Raw genomic sequence first — 18,780 nt, 5'->3', positions numbered from 1 at the left:
CACTCCCATAATAGCTGCCTTCTCTCAGAATGGGTTTGGACACTCCTGGCTGTAGCACTTCAAGTCACTGTGATGCTACGTGCAGTGAGGCCAGAGAAGGCAGCACAAATAAAAGTCATATCCTATGTACAGACAAAAGCTTTTGGGATAGCACCCACTCCAGTTGTTTAGGACCCACATGAAATACAAGCTGTACATTTTCTTCATATGTGCAGGAAGGCCTAGGTCAAGCCCTTGTTTGCACTTTTGTTGGTAGCTCACTGATCCAGTTTAGTTGACACTTTTGTCCCTTCTATGGAGGTCCTATCCCCTTCAGGGCCTACAATCCTTCCTCCTGTTCTGTCATACAAGTCAGCAAGCTCTATCCACTATTTGGATATAAATTATTTGCTGAGTGGAGCCTCTCAGAAGACAACCATGTTAGGCACCTGTCTGCAAGTTTAAGAGAGCAACATTAATTGAGTCAGGGATTGGTGTTTGCCCATGGGATGGGTCTTAATTTGGGTCACTTATTGGTTGGCCATTCCCTCAGTCTTTGCTCCATCCTCCATGCCTGCATTTCTTGTACACAGGAAAAATTGGGTAATGACAATTTTGCATGTAGTTTGGTGTCACTATGGCTTCACTGTGGTTCTTGCCTGCCTACAGGAGGTGTTTTCCTCAGGATCTATATTCCCAATGTTGTGAATTACAGCTAAGGTAACACTCCCCACAATAACCCCCACACACTGATTCTTTGGTGCCTCCTCTGTTGCAGATCTCTGTCTCATCCTGAAGATGCCCCATACCAGTACCAGAAAAATGCAGCCTCAAGACTGTCTCCTGTCTTCCACTGATGGGCCTCCATACCCAAGCCCCAGAGACACCACTAAGACTAAATAATAAGAACCCTGACTCCCCTCTACAATATAATGTCATTTCCCATCACCAACGTGTCTAGACCTGAGTTAACTGTTTTTGTGAGATTAGATATACTTCAGGAAGTCTCATGATTGGGCCTTCTAGTTACCGGAGAAACAGGAGTGGGTGGGTGGTGAGAAAAATTTTTGAGTTCAGTCTTCAATTTAGAAGTTTGAACTCAAGCAAACTAATATGCTGATATCTAGGTCCACAGCCCCTTCCAACAAGATTTGCATCTCCAGGCTATCCTCCCTAAACAAATCCAGTGTCTAGCACCAGTTCCTAAGTTAGTCCCCCTACATATCTGCACCCCTAGTTTACAAGCCTGCCCCTGCCTAACACCCACAAACCACAAGAAAAGCAGAAGTTAAGTAAGTTTACAGTTTTGCTCCTATCACCAGGCCAATTACGTAGAAGAGCACAGTAGCTCAACCCCCCTCTCCAATTAGGTGTTTGCAAGGCTAGAAACCCTTACCCCTCCCTTGCCATTTTTAGTAAAACCTTGTCCTGTGGAGTGTCTGAGGCTTTCACTCCACCAAAACCTTCCTGTGGGTCAGTGGTGAGTTGAGTCCAAGTGAGAGCTTGAATGAAGAGACCCTAATGTGATTGCATCCGATTCAGCTCCTTGCTGGTCTTTTGGGGTTCACTAGCGTTTCGCTACAACATTCATCAGTAAACTTGGGCATGTTAATAATTACATTAAATGTACTATTTAGATTTAAGAGTTTTAGAAAACAATTACTTCTTATTTATTAGACATCTGGAATACGTCTTAATGTAAACCATGATTTAAGAAAACAGTATAGGGTTCCCTCATAAAACTCAAACTCAGTTTCTACATTTCTCTCATTTGATGCACAAAATGACAAAAAGTGAAAGATTATATTAATAGACCAGTTATAGAAAATCAAAAACTATAAGTCCTGAGTTTATCAAGTCCATCAGCCAACATCTAAATGTCCTCTTTGCAGAAACCTAGAAACTCAAATTTTGATTATAGATAATTAAACAGAGAAACCAGTTATTGGACACAACTGAGCAAGTGGTCTTATTAGACAATCATAAGCAGGATTCATAGTTTAAGGTACACTGCTGAATCAAGGTAAAAGGTTTAACTTACATGAGTAGGGCCAGTCTCTGTATGTGTACAAATATCTGAAGTGGCAAGGAGATACAATGGGCATTTTGTGTAAGGAGTATCAACCTCCAGATACAGGCCAGCATAAGACTTTGCTATTCCTCTGAACTTTAACCACGAAAAAAAAAGGCTTTGATTCTTCCCATGGAACTTAGGATATGGTCCTTGCCATAACTGGTTCATGTCAACAATACACATTCATCAAGTGTTTCACACACTCCGGGCTTTCTTCAATCCTTGCACTGGGAGAATAAATAAACATTATTTAGCTGTCAAATTAAATTTTATCCAATGAATGAACCATCCAATTTCATTAGCTCAAACTAATTTATTCATAGTGATTCTGTTCACCTCCATATTTCATTCTTGGAGTGTTAACAAGTTGATCTCACATACTACTCTGCCATAAGCTTGATTATTTCTGTTACCACTTATAATTAATGTCCATGCAAAAGATGTTTCAAATATCAGGGAAATTATTGATTATATCACAAGTTCTAGGTTGAGATTTCATGCAGGGAAAGACCAGAATGTTAAGTAAAACAAGACATAAGTTGGGGAGAGGATGGGGAGGTGAAACCCATATAGAAGGTGAGGGGGAGGGGTTAGGGGGATGTTGGCCCGGAAACTGGGAAGGGGAATAACAATCGAAATGTAAATAAGAAATACTCAAGTTAATAAAGATAAAAAATTCTTAAAATGTTTCATTTATCTAAATATTTTTAATTTTGTTTGTGACCTTCTGACATTCATTTTCAAAACATCAGTTAATTAAAAAGTTCCCATTTGGGTTTCTATAAGCCCCTTTCTGCTTCACATACTTGTTATTCTCATGCAAATATATAATACAACAATGGCCAACTATGATCCAAGAATCTATAGTTACTCAGTGGTATGAGGCCAGTAATTCAGTTGTTCTTCTGTATAGCTGGAATCTTTAAATATTTTCTAACAAATGTGCTGGCAAGCAAGTGTTAAGCAGGCAAAGAACAAACCCTTCTTTCTTCCATTGTTCTTATCCAGACTTCCAACAGACAAAAGTAAGCCTCAAGATCTAGATTAACGATTTGTGTCTTCCAGTTGCAAGATTTGGATCAATAACTGTGTCTTCCTGACTCAAGAACCATATCACAGGTATACCCTCCATTTCTAAAATTTAGTTCATTTTAGATACAGCCAAGTTAACAACTAGGAATGGCTTTCACAATCCACTGCTTGTCAACTTCACACAAGTCATATCTCATGTCCATATGAAAACAATAACCACCCCATAAATATGCCTAACATGATGTAACTATCCATTGTACAACAGGCAAAATATTTTAAATTTATAATATTTCATTGTCCCTTGTTAAACATCCTTTTAGCATCTCAATCTTAAATATGAAAACCATTGATATTCTCTAGATTTATGTTAAAGAAAATGAAAGAAAACCCAACTATCTGTACAAATGCATTAATAAAATAAAATACAAGCATTCATGTAAGTTATAATCCTTGTTTCTGCAACTGATCATGTGGCCTTAGATGGCATTTATAACTTCCTTCCTCTAATATTCATTTTGTATTTCCTTGACCTTCTGCAAGAACCTCAGCAGGTCTTGGCTCATTTCCTGGAGGAATAAGCCATATCTTCCTTCCTGATGTATCTGTGCCCTTTGTCATCCTGCTTGGATTAGGTTGTTAGTGTTTCCATTGATTTTAATCACAGGGCATGATAATATTAAGAGGAGCCCTAAAGAGTGTCCTTCTTACCTCCATTGTAGCAAGTTATTACAATTTCCTCATGGTATTCTGGACCAATCACACCTCCTAACACTATTATTCCTATCTTAGCCTGTTGGATTAAGGCATTAGAAGTCCATATTGTTCCTGATTTAATTTTGGTACCTGATATCTGTCTAGAAAATTGTCCTTTTTCTCCAGATGTTCAAGTTTTGGTGAATATAGGCTTTTATAATAGGATCTCATGATTTTTTAATTTCTTCAGATTCTGTTGTTATGTCACCCTTTTCATTTCTGATTTTGTTCATTTAGATACACTCTCTGTGAACCCTGGTTAATCTGGTTAAGGGTTTATTTATCTTGTTGATTTTCTTAAAGAACCATGTAGAGGGCATTAGATGCTGAGAAACATTTAAAAATATTCAACACCCCTTCATGATAAAAGTCCTGAAAAGATCAGGAATTCAAGGCCCATATATAAACATATTAAAAGCAATATAGAGCAAACCAGTAGCTAATATCAAACTAAATAGAGACAAACTTGAGGCAATCCCACTAAACTAATGGACTAGACAAAGCTGCCCTCTCCCTCTCTACTTATTCAATATAGTACTCGAAGTCCTAGCCAGAGCAATTAGACAGTGAAAGGAGGTCAAAGGGATACAAATTGGAAGGGAAGAAATCAAAATATCACTATCTGCAGATGATACAATAGTGTACTTAAGTGACCATAAAAGTTCCATCAGAGAACTACTAAACCAGATAAACAACTTCAACAAAGTGTCGGGGTATAAAATATCTTAGTGTGACTTTAACCAAGTAAGTGAAAGATCTGTATGACAAGAACTTCAAGTCGTTTGAAAAAAGTAATTGAGGAAGATCTCAGAAGATGGAAAGATCTTTGATGCTCATGTATTGGCAGGATTAATATAGTAAAGATGACCATTTTACCAAGAGCAATCTACAGATTCAATGCAATCCCCATCAAATTTCCTTCTCAATTCTTTACAGAGATAGAATGAACAATTTGCAAATTCTTTTGGAATAACAAAAAACCCAGGATAGCAAAAACTATACTCAACAATAAAATAACTTCTGATGTAATCACCATTACTGAGTTCAAGCAATATTACAGAGCAATAAACTTAAAAACTGTATGGTATTGTTACAGAGATAGGCTGGTAGATCAGTGGAACAGAAATGAAGACACAGAAGTGAACCAACACACCTATGGTCTCTTGATCTTTGACAAAGGAGCTAAAACCGTCCAATGGTAGAAAGATAGCATTTTCAACAAATGGTGCTGGTTCAACTGAAGGTCAGCATGTAGAAGAATGCAAATCGATCCATGCTTATCACCATGTACAAAGCTTAAGTCCAAATGGATAAAGGACCTCCACATCTAATCAGATACATTCAAACTAACAGAAGAAAAAGTGGGGAAGAGTCTCGAATAAATGGGCACTGGGGAAAATTTCCTGAACAAAGCACCAATGGCTCATGCTCTAAGATCAAGAATCGACAAATTGGACCTCATAAAACTGCAAAGCTTCTGTAAGGCAAAAGACACTGTCAGTAGGACCAAACTGCAAACAACAGATGGGGAAAAGATATTTAATAAAACTACATCTGAAAGAATGCTAATATGCAAATTATGCAAAGAACTCAACAAGTTAAATTCCAGAGAGCCAAATAACCCTATAAAAATGGGGTACAAAGCTAAACAAAACATACTCAGCTGAGTAATATTGAATAGCCAAACAACACCTAAGTAAATGTGCAACATCCTTAGTCATCAGGGAAATGCAAATCAAAACAACCCTGAGATTCCACTCACACCAGTCAGAATGACTAAGATAAAAAACTCAGGTGACAGGAGATGCTGGTGATGATGTGCAGAAAGAGGAATACTCCTCCATTGCTGGTATGATTGCAAACTGGTACAACTACTCTAGAAATCTATCTGGAGGTTCCTCAGAAAATTGGACAGTCCATTATCTGAGGACCCAGCTATAACTCTCCTGGGCATATAATGAAAGGATGCTCCAAAATACAACAAAGACACGTGCTCCACTATGTTCATAGCAGCCTTATTTATAATAGCCAGAAGCTGGAAAGAACCCAGATGCCCTTCAACAGAGGAATGGATACAGAAAATGTGGTACATCTACACAATGGAATACTACTCAGCTATCAAAAACAATAACTTCATGAAATTCACAGGCAAATGGAATGAACTAGAAAATATAATCTTGAGTGAGGTAACCCGATCACAGAAAAACACACTTGGTATTCACTCATTGATAAATGGATATTAGCCCAAAATCTCAAATTACCCAAGATGCAATCCACAGACCACAGGAAGCTCAAGAAGAAGGATGACCAAAATGGGGATGTTCCCACTCCATCTCAAAAGGGAAAAAATATCCATACGAGGTGATATAGAAGCAAAGTTTAGAGCAACGACTGAAGGAATGGCCATTCAGAGCCTGTGTCACATGTGGCATATATACACACACACACACACACACACACACACACACACACACACACAACCTTCAAAACTAGGTAAGATTGATGAAGCTAAAAAGTGCATTCTAACAGGGACCTGATGTAGATCTCTCCTGAGAGACAGATCCTGAGCATGTCCAATACAGAGGTCAGTGCTAGTAGCAAACCACTGAACTGATAGGAAGACCCCATTTAGGGGAATTAGAGGATGTATTGTAAGAGTTGAAGGAGCTTGCAACCCCATCAAATCAACAATGACAACCAACCAGAGCTTTCATAGACTAAACCACTACCAAAATTTGATACACGGACTGACCCAGGGTCCCCAACTGCATATGTAGCACAGAATAGCCTTGTTGGGCCACCATTGGAAGGGGAAGCCCTTGGTCCTACCAAGGTTGGACTCCCAGTACAGGGGAATATTTTGGGGAAGTATTGGGGATGGATTGGGTCAATACCTATATGGGGGAGGGGGAGGGGAGAGGGAGGGGATGGGAGCTTATGGACAGGAAACCTGGAAAGGGAATAACATTTGAAAAGTAAGTAGAGAAATATATAATAAAATAATAATAATAATAACAATATAATAATAATAATAATAATAATAATAATAATAATAATATAAGAAGTCCACATTGCCCAGTAAGAAATGTGCGCTACTTGTTCAATGGAATGTTTCTCGTGGCTCCTGGCAGGTGCATACTCCTTCTGGGACCAAAACTTCTAGGCCAGCTGTTGCTGTAAGAATATAATAGGGCTTCTTTTACCTGCACTAGATCTGGCACTGTAGTGCCCCCAAGATATCTGTTAGATATTTTAATCTCAGTCAGCAAAGCATTTCACCAGCTTAGCTCCAATCCATATCACATTGCCAATGGCTATTCTCTGAGCTTGACAACAATCTCTGTATCCATCTAGTTCCTAAGGCAGGTTGCCACCATGCCACACACTTGCCCATTGAACAATGACAGAGATGGCAGGAAAAAAGACTGATTGTTCACAGAACAGGTCATTTTATCAACTGGATTGCTGAACTCCTCCTCAGCTGAAGTTGCTGTTTTGATGATCAGTTATATGGTACACAAATATCTTCACATCCTTTGCCAATTTTAAAAGATTTTTCCACATACTTTTCCCCAGACGTCTTCCTTACCATTTTTCCTTCCTTACCAAATGTCATCTTTCATGTCCCTGACCATCCAGCCAATCCATTGCTGGACTCACATAGGAGTATGCATATCCTACTTTATGGCTTGGTGGGTATGATAACAACCAGCTTGTGATGGGTAGGTCAGATCGCATGGTAACTTGGTGTCCTATTGTTAAATGTTCAGTTTCCACTAAGGTCAATAGCCTGTGAGTCAGTGAGCAATCATGTGTCTGGCCATTTCTTCTTTCAAACAAACTGTAATACCATGTGTACTGTTCAAAGTTCTGCTCACTGTGAAGATTTCCCTTCACCAGTATCATTTTGCCCCAGAAAGTATCTGTAATGATGCACTGGGTGGTGCCTGGATAATGTGCAGAACCATCAGTAAACCAGGCCCTAGTCTTCTCTTCCGCAGGCAACCTATCCTAGAGAACACCCCAATGAGGTTGTAGGTGCATGCTTGGCAGCATACAGCACTGAACAGGGATAGAAACAACCATTTAGGCAACTTCATATAACTTCGTTGTGTCTTCAGGATGTGCTTGGGCTTGATCACATATTATACCACGTCCATTTGCTAATGGATTGCTTTTCAGTTTCTACTAAGATTTAATAGCAGACCAAGAACTGTCTTTGAAAAAGAATAATTATCTGCAGCCTGTTGAAGAGCCTTCTCCTGTTCCAGGACCTACAGAAAGCTATCAACTTTCCCAGTCATTTGGTAAATGGGCCTGAGTAACGCACCCAAGTGAGGAATGTACTGTCTCCAGAATCCAATTAGACACATTAAATATTGTGCTTCTTTCTTGGTGGTGGGAGAGGCCAGGTGCAATAACTTATCCTTCACCTTAGAAGGAATATCTCTGCATGTGCCACACCACTAGACTCCTAAGAATTTCACTGAGGTGGTAGGTTTTGGAATTTTGATTGGACTTATTTTTTATCCTTTAATATGCTTATGTATTACCAATGAGTCCAAAGTGGTTGCTCACTTGGTCTAACCAGCAAAATGTCATATTACCAAAGTCATATTACTTTCAGAGATTCAATTCATTATCATCATGTCAGGAAGCATGGCATCATGTAGACATACATGGAGCTTGAGGAGCCAAAAGTTCTACATCTTATATTGAAGGCAGCTAGGAATAAGCTCTCTTCAATAATAGGACCACAGGTTGTATGGTCACACAATTATTTTTAATATATCTCAGCTTTGCCATTATGTTCAATTTCTCTTGTTATCCATTCTAATTCTGTTAGTATATACCTGTACCCTTATGACATTGAAATCACATGATCCAAGCTATACCACTAGTTTTCAATTTTCTTTACTGTGACTTGACTTAATTTTAATGAATTTTAATGAATGGTATAATATTTTGCATATCATTATACATATAGATTCAGCTAATCCAAACTATAAGTTTCAGAGTTTAGCAACTTAGAATTTATGCTTATATCATTTCACTATATAACTCATTTAATTTTGTACAATGCTTCTGGATGTATCTATTGCTTTGCTTTATTTAATTAAATTTTATTATATATTACTTTAAATGTACCATGTACAAATATAATAATACGGGGATGGAAAGATAGCTCAAGTGTCTCAGAGCACTGCTTGCTGTTCCACAGGACCTGAGTGAAACGTCCATCATCAACAGCGCACCTCACAGATGTCAGTAACTCCCTTTCCTGTAGATCTGTCATGTTCGCATAGACATACACATAGTCATCTCACCAATGTACGTAAAAAAAGAAAAGAAAGATTATAATGATAGAAAATATCCATATTAAAATGAAAAATTAACTTTCATATCCTAGTCAGTTATTGAATAATATGTGGAAATAGCTCCTCACAGACACTAACATTCTCTAAGATACTCTGAGGCAATGTAAATAAAATTTTCTCAGATTTTAGCTCAGAAAATTTGATGTTAATCATTTACCTTGCCCAGAGGATTTTTCTACTGTGCATTGTAATTTTATTTTTGTTTCTAGTAGTGTTCTATATTTATTATCCAGAATTGTCTGTCAGAAAATGTATCTTTTATTCATGTATATTATTGATTATGCAATATCTCACAATTATTTTTGAAAGAAATATTAGACATAAGTTTTGCACCTACATCATCCTACTTTTGGAGCCTTATATTTCTGTGGGTCCTACAATAGCCTAGACCTACATTTTATTCTAAATTAAGGTTTGCAGATTTGGAAGAAAGTTTGTATGTAAACAGAGCTCAATACCTTTTATGAATTTCCTTTTAAATACACTCAGGATGCTGGGCAGATTCCATTGTCTGCAGTTTCAGGACCGTGTTATCACTTATTGGCTATTGATCTCGATCACTTTCTGCTTTTGTAGGTCATGTGCATTCCATGAGTTAATCCCTGTCACATCATTGTGGCACAGTCTTTTTCATTTTCTCATGTACCTCCATGAGGGAATTTTTGGTGTATGGTTCCAAGTCCAGTGGGAAAAGATGCTTCCTGCTTTTAAAGATCCTGATGAATTTTCTAGTCCCAGCAACATGTTGGTTGAACATGAAAGTTTTGTAAAATCCATGAGCTCAGTTAATCTTGTAAATTGTAAATAAAATAACCCCATATACACTCCCCCCAATTCACAAACATACAAACTAAGAATATCAAATTTCTCCTCATAAATAATCCAAAAAGTATACTTATCTTTTGATATATTTTCCCATTTATCCAAGAATTTTCAAACTAAATAAATTAACAAAGAAAATGATCTAGAGTATCAAATAAACTTTAGTTTCCCACCAAGAAATTCTTCTATGCATCTCATCTCCCCTTTTAATAATTGATCTTCAGTCTATGCTTTAGATCAGATGCTGGTGCTGTATCGGGGACTGTTCTGGGGATAATCTCTCCTGCACATGTATGGGAATGTAGTAGAGCAAAGACACTGGTGCTCAATTCTTATGTGTGGATTTTTAGCAGAAGCAATTAAGTGCTTTTCAAACCAGCAATATAGTACATTCTGCTGACATTCGCTGAATATGTATATATAGATAATGTAGTCCCCACCATGATATTTCCACCCTTTGGTGCTAAATGAACCAAGTGCTTCTAGTGATAGGACTCTTTTTGGTTAGGTTTTGCAGATCCATAAAGGGGTACAGTTGTATTCAGCAAAAGAGGTCAATGAAGTCCACTGAATTGGATATTTTTAATTAAGTGGAAGAAAAAGTATGCTAGAAAACAAAATTAGCTTTCTGAAAACAAAGACAAAATAAGCCAAACATTAAGAACAAACTGAGATAGGAAAGCAACATAATGTTCTCAAATTAAGAGTAGATTACAACCAACTTAGAACATTCAAATGACCAACTTAAAGCAGGAGGGGGAGAAGAGACAGAGAGACTGAAATTATTGACCAAATCAATAAAACTTCAAGCCTATAAATTGCTTACTAGATTCCCCAATCCCAAATTGACTTTATTTATCACCTGATACAAGAAAGGACATACTGGTGTCTACTAACTCTTCTTATGGACTTGTATATACTTTGGTGCCTAATATTTGAAGCACACAAAATTGTTAACATAAAACACAGTACAAGTCTCAATGAGCATAAGATAATTAAGTCTGGAGCACATATAACGGGTAATGGCCAATAAACCTGGATTCTGGTTATTCCACATGTCATAGTTTTCATGATAACTCTTTCATGAAGTTTTTATAGTTGTAGAACTAATTAAATCCTTAAATCAAGGCACTGTTCATAAACATGCTGGAAATATATACTAGGCAGGTTAGAACAAAGAAGGCAAAATTTCACAGTACATTTCAGATTCTATTTGATAACATCCAAAGATATTGGATGAACATCATAAGCCTGTTGTCAGTTAAGTCAATACATCTGAAAAGTTTCCTTGAGATGTCAGAAACTATTAAATTATAACTGAATTGCTATCGAAGAAGCAAAAGAATAAGTCCACTACTATCAAAAAGGTTCCTTGGGTCACACTGTGGAATTATATAGAAAACAAACACTAAGGCAGAATAGAAAAATAGAGATGCAAGTAAATTATATTGTTAAAATCAGAATAAGGTAGTATTATAATTCTGGTTTTCTGAAAATGTTTTTGGAGAATATGAATTAACTCATTCAATTTAACAGTTTAGTATCTATCAATTCCTTAGCATGTGTATCAAAGAATTGCTTATTTATTTTCAGTTTACCTGAATCATCTCTATTCCAGGTAAAAAGAATATTCACAATAGGGAACATGTTAACTCAAGTTTTAGTTTGTGTATTCTAACAATTTTTAGATGTCAATAAAATTATTCCAGTACACAAATATTTTCTTTAAGCAATCTATTAGACCATGAAGTTTCAACTTATCTTCTTCCATTTTGCAGGTGACTTTAATTTTCATATTTTACCATATATGTTGTATGTACTCAAGAAATGTATTTTATTATTAACATTTAACTATTAATGTTAAATAATTCCACAATTCGGAATGATTATACTATTAATTCAAAAATAAAATTCCCACCTGTAAGAGAATCTATAGTTATTTTCACTTAACATATCAATTTTATTCCTATTACCATGACTGGCATGGTAAAAATTTCATGAAATATTTACGGTTGCAAAACAAAGGTGTCATTTATTGATAAACTTTTACTATGTATTAATGACACTATCAGGTAAAGAGTATTCAGCAAAGTGAGGAAATATCTGTTATTATCTGATATTATCTGATGACATTCTGAACTTTGAGGATATTTATAAGTACATGAAAGATTATAGTCTGTTAATATATCCTAACTTGTTTTTTTTTTTAGTAGTGTTTAAATTTTTTTTTATCTTTTTTTTTATTAACTTGAGTATTTCTTATATACATTTCGAATGTTATTCCCTTTCCCGGTTTCCGGGCAAACATCCCCCTCCCCCCTCCCCTTCCTTATGGGTGTTCCCCTCCCAACCCTCCCCCCATTGCCGCCCTCCCCCCATAGACTAGTTCACTGGGGGTTCAGTCTTAGCAGGACCCAGGGCTTCCCCTTCCACTGGTGCTCTTACTAGGATATTCATTGCTACATATGGGGTCAGAGTCCAGGGTCAGTCCATGTATAGTCTTTAGGTAGTGGCTTAGTCCCTGGAAGCTCTGGTTGCTAGGCATTGTTGTACTTTTGGGGTCTCGAGCCCCTTCAAGCTCTTCCAGTTCTTTCTCTGATTCCTTCAACAGGGGACCTATTCTCAGTTCAGTGGTTTGCTGCTGGCATTCGCCTCTGTATTTGCTGTATTCTGGCTGTGTCTCTCAGGAGCGATCTACATCCGGCTCCTGTCGGTCTGCACTTCTTTGCTTCATCCATCTTGTCTAATTGGGTGGCTGTATATGTATGGGCCACATGTGGGGCAGGCTCTGAATGGGTGTTCCTTCAGTCTCTGTTTTAATCTTTGCCTCTCCCTTCCCTGCCAAGGGTATTCTTTTTCCTCATTTAAAGAAGGAGTGAAGCATTGTTTTACCTAGTAGTTAGGAGAATCTTAAATCACACAAAGAGACGGCGAACAAGTGGCATTAATACGGCCAAAAAGAGAGCTTAGGACAAATTGGTTATAACTCTACAACTCTCAAATTCTCAACATATGTAGAGGTTCTATACAGTTAGTAAGATTTTTAGATTATTAGAGGTATGGAACTCAGTTTTCAATACTTTGTATCTCCTAAGTAAAACTTTAGTTAGTAATGGATAATCTCCAATGTTGTGAATATAAATAAAAGAGAATAACATTTAGGTTTTGAAATTAAATTGTTAAAGGGTAGTTTCAAATTATCAGCTTGGTAAAAGCAACATAAACAGTACCTCTTTTGCCATATCAGTGGGACATGTATGACAATGTTTTTCAGAATATGTTGTGTCTCTGCTTATTGAAAATTTTTGTAAGTTATCTATAACATCACATAACTTGATCCAATACTATGATGACTATCTGTATAAAATAAGGGCTATATCCTTATTTGTTAGCACACAAATAGCATTGTTTTTTAAGACAATGAGATTTTACTAGCAATGTGATTTCCATTAGGTTGCACTCCTTTATTATTGGTTATTTTATTTATATTTCAAATGTTAACCCACTTCCCAGTTTCCCCTCAACAAGCACCCTATCACATTCCCCCTCTCTCCTGCATCTATGAGGGAGCTCCCCCACCCACCACCCACTCCTTCCTCACTTCCCTTGTATTCCCCTCCCCTATATTGGGGCATCCAGTCTCCCCTAGACTAAGGGCCTTCCCTCCTATTGATGCCAGATAAGACAATCTTTTGCTGCATAAGGAGCTGGAGCCATGGTTCTTCCATGTGTACTCTTTGGTTGGTAGTTTAGTCCCTGCATGCTCTGGGTGTTCCGGTCCTTATTTTAATGAATATTCAGAATAAGATGAGTCAAAAAATATATCAATGATTTTCAATGTCGGTGTCATGTTATTCCAATTTTTTTCACAGTTGCAATGTTTCTTCATTTTTTATTATATTAGACAATATAGACTTTGTTTGGTTATACATAGTAAATAGTGAATCCTAAGTATTAATTAAAAAATACAGGATAATTGATGATGGGCTTTGGAGCCGATAGAGTTCTGCGCTACATTGACAGGCAACTTTTACACACATGAAAATTATAATGAAAAAAATCTTCAGAATGTAGGACTTAATGATTTCAACTTTTTTTTCTTCCTAATAGTTACATGTAGTAGGTTCATTCAGCAGGTCTGTGAGGCTGTGTAGTCGATATCCACTTTACTTTGTCTCAAAATAATTTATGTTAACATGTACAAAATTTCAGGTCTGAACTGTCATAGTCTCTCCTAGATTTTAAAACTTTTCTACTGAAAATAAATGTTAGTTTGACAACTTTACTATGCTAGTTACTGTACAGAATCTCATTTAGTCCAGTATTTAATTGCTTTCTTCAGCCTCCAATAGTGACATCTTCTTATAAAAAATCCCCACTTTACATACTCAAGCAGCACAAAAATTAATTCACATTTCAAGGATAAAAAATGTATAAAATTATACCTCTTTAATTTTCCTTTCTTTAGAAACTAAAGTATACACAAGTTACATTTTATTTCCTTTGTTTTAATTAAGGTTGATTCCTGTCATTTAGAATACTTTTAGGTTGTATAAAATTTGAAGCTAAATTGCAACCCAGAGGCATGTGTTCTGCTATGGACCACTTGGGCCTATGGGGAGATGGTAAAGCCTTTAGAAATTTGAACTAGTGTCAGAAGTCAATTAACAGGGAGTTTTCAGAGGGAGAGGTGTTGGTCCAAAAAGTTAAATGCACATGGCACGGCTTATCAGGGACCTTAGCATGGACTTTTTCTCTGTCTCTGTCCCTGTCTCTGTCTCTGACTCTGTCTCTGTCACACTGTCTCTGTATCTGTTTCTGTCTCTCTGTCTCTCTGTCTCTGTTTCTGTCTCTGTCTCTCTCTCATTTCCCTCACATAGACAAACACAAACTAACACACTGCTTCTTAGGTGTCAGACGGCAAGTAATACGATAACATTACTTTGTAATAGACTCAATGCTGTTTTATTCTCTTCTACTATTAGCCAGATGTAAGCAAGCCAAGTGATACCTTACTGAACTGCTGAATATGTGGGCAAAATAAATCTTTCCTTCTTTTTGGTTGTTAAGTTTATGAGACTTGTCACAACTATGGGAAGTTAATTTGAGTTTGTTGTCCCTCAGAGAAAAGTGTTTTTCTTTTTAATGATATAGAAACACTATTTTAATTATTTTGAAATAGGATAACTAGCTGCCCCGATATTATTTGTGAAAAGGCCATCTGTTCATTAATATGCTGCCATGAAAATCTTTTTAAAATCATTTGATTTTCAAATACAATCCTACAATCATTGCATTAGATTTTGGAAAGTTAAAATGAGATCAGGAGCTGGGTGAAGACTCAAAGCCTTCAGTGTAAATGTGAAGATCTGATTTTGAATTCTAGCACATGTAAAGAATTGAAACGTGATGGCATGTAATTGAAATTGCAGGACTGACACTGATAGTTGGAGAAAGGCAGATCTCAAGAGGGAAGATACCAGCAGTTTAGGCAAAATTTCAAATACCAGATTGACCAGACTGTATATTTTATCAAGAAAAAGAAGCTGGAGAATGTGAGAGTGACTAAGAAGACATTCTGATATCAATATTACTCTTTTTAATATACTAGAAAGGGAAAGGATGCATCCATATATACATGGACACATATACATGTACTATGTACAAATATACCTGCACATGAACACAGCCATACAAATACACACACACACACACACACACACACACACACACACACACACACACATACACACACTGAGAGAGAGAGAGAGAGAAAGAGAGAGAGAGAAAGAGAGAGAGAGACAGAATGAAAGAATGAAAAACAAGAAAAAGTATGAGCTTCAACTTTAACTTTGTTTTATATTTGGTATTCTTGGTTTGTATAGTTTCATGTCTAGATTTTAGATCATTTCAATTTTTAAGGGATGGCAACTAATAATTTCGCATTGTATTTCACATCAATGTGATTTCTATAAACTTAAATATTTTTCAATTTTCAAGATGCAAATTAGTATACCTATGTAATTTTCTGGGTTTAATTATCAGGATGAAATTTGACAATGTTTGGAATGCAATTGAGTTTTATGTCATGCTTTTATCATCAAAGCTACTTGAAATAGAACATCATTACTAAAAGAGTACAATTTACTATAGACACATCATAGTATGTAGAAATTAAAGTCTTCGATTTTCTTTCCATTAAAGTATTATCTATTATTTTACTTTTTGACTAATTTCCATTGCAATAAAATTCAGTTTAATCTTGAATAAAAGTGATAATATTGAAAAAGACTAGTCTTGTTCCTTTCTAAAGAACTCCTGTTCTTTGGACTTGGTATTCAAGATTTGACCTTGTTGAAAGTATATTATTGCATTGAGGGAAGAAAGAGACTCAAGACTGTAGAGATTGTCTGACTAAGATTAAGTGAGTAAAATCTACAAGTTTCAAGACACAAGCCAAAGGACAGCTTCATTTGCCACCCAAATATAACTTTGTTCCATGACTAAAGCACAAAACAAGAAGTAGCCTAGTGTTCCTCACTTAATCCTCTAGAATTAAAGCTTCTATTGTATTCAGGTGAGGAGATTGGACAGGATATAATGTAAGAACGACCATACACTGCCACATTTAATACTAAGGGATAGCCTTCAGAATCTATCTCAACTCTGTTCAATTTGAATGTTTGATTCATGGGATAAAGGACCAGTTGGCACACTTCCCAATGTTATCCAAAAGTCTGTTTTTTTGTTTTTTTGTTTTTTCATAAAATCACTACTCTTCAGCAAACCTCATCCAGAAATAGAAGTATATGTCACTCTTAACTATATTTGAGAAAGACACTGTTTGTAACACAGGATATTTTACATTATTTTAAATGGTGTATTCAGTGTGAAGGGATTTCAGTGTTCACTTTTGTTTCTAACAGTTCCCTCATTGAAATTATACATATTCTCACATGCTTGCTAATAAAAAACAGTAGAGATAGTGCAGCAAAAAGAATTTTGTATTTTTTCTTAGATTTATACTTGAAAAATGTATGTGATTCTTACATGAATATGGTCATAGATTCTTACAACTACATCATTTCAATTGAATTATGTGCTTAATTGTCAACCAGTATGTGTAATTGAAGAACTGAGTATCTATTTAAATTTGCCAAATGTCTAAAAAAATTGATCATGGAAAGTTATTGTATAAAAAGCAGTTAGGCCCACCTACAGGGACAGCTGAAAGCCAACCCGAGGAGCGACTTCAGGACCTAGATGAGAGGTAAGACCAACTTTTCTGCTCCAAGTGACCTGCTTGGTGGACTCAGGACACACAAAGGCAAAATTCCTCTCGGACCAGACACTTCCGGTTTCTAGTAGGTGCCCAGACCTCCCTGATCCCGGCCTCCTCCCAAACCCCTGGGAGCCATAGCAGATCATCCAGAAGTGTGGGAACTCCTGAGACTGCAGGGCAGGAGAGACCACCATTTCTGCCCACATTTGCCCACATCCTTGGCCCAAGAAAGAACTGTATAGTGCCTCTGGGCACGGGGAGATTAAAGCAGTCAAAATGCAGGATCCCTGTGGTCCAGACTGCATTCTGATCTGAAAGGACCCAGTCAAACAACTCCCTGAACCTAAATCCCATGGGAGGAAGAGCTAGACCTTCAGAGGGGCAGACATGCCTGGGAAACCAGAGGAGACTACTCTCTGCCCACATTTTCAACTTCCGTGTATATGTGGGCGTTCTTCTCTCATTATTTTTGAAGACCATCTTTAGCCCATGGTGGTCTGATAGGATGCATGGGATTATTTCTATCTTTCTGTATCTATTGAGGCCTGTTTTATGACCAATTATATGGTCAGTTTTGGAGAAAGTACCATGAGGTCGTAAGAAGAAGGTATATCCTTTTGTTTTAGGATACAATGTTCTATAAATATCTGTTAAGTCCATTTGGTTCCTGACTTGTCTTAGTCTGACTCTAGAGGAAAACACCTAGTGCCATCTGGACCCCCTGCATACAGGGACCTAGGAGAAGTAGGGGCAGGCCCTTCAGTTCCCCGCACACAGGGACAACTGAAAGCAAGTGAACAGGAATGACTACAAGTGCCAGGAAAGAAAACAGGAAAATAGGTCTACAGCACTCCTGACACACAGGCATATAGGAAAGTCAAGCTACTGTCAGAAATAGCAAAACAAGTAACACCAGAGACAACATGATGGCGAGAGGCAAGCGCAAGAAACCAAGCAACAAAATCCAAGACTACACAGCATCATCAGAACACAATTCTCCCACCAAAGCAAACACGAATGCCAGGCAAATGCCAGCAGCAAACCACTGAACTGAGAATAGGACCCCCGTTGAAGGAATCAGAGAAAGAACTGGAAGAGCTTGAAGGGGCTCGAGACCCCATATGTACAACAATGCCAAGCAACCAGAGCTTCCAGGGACTAAGCCACTACCTAAGGACTATACATGGACTGACCCTGGACTCTGACCTCATAGGTAGCAATGAATATCCTAGTAAGAGCACCAGTGGAAGGGGAAGCCCAGGGTCCTGCAAAGACTGAACCCCCAGTGTACTAGATTGTTGGGGGGAGGGTGGCAATGGGGGGAGGATGGGGAGGGGAACACCCATAAAGAAGGGGAGGGGGAGGGATTAGGGGGATGTTTGCCCGGAAACCGGGAAAGGGAATAACACTCGAAATGTATATAAGAAATACTCAAGTTAATAAAAAAAAAAAGAAAGAAA

The sequence above is a fragment of the Rattus norvegicus genome, chromosome 13, assembly GCF_021556685.1.
Source record: "Rattus norvegicus strain SHRSP/BbbUtx chromosome 13, alternate assembly SHRSP_T2T, whole genome shotgun sequence".
Taxonomy (NCBI): domain Eukaryota; kingdom Metazoa; phylum Chordata; class Mammalia; order Rodentia; family Muridae; genus Rattus; species Rattus norvegicus.
Note: the sequence above shows the minus strand (reverse complement) of the source record.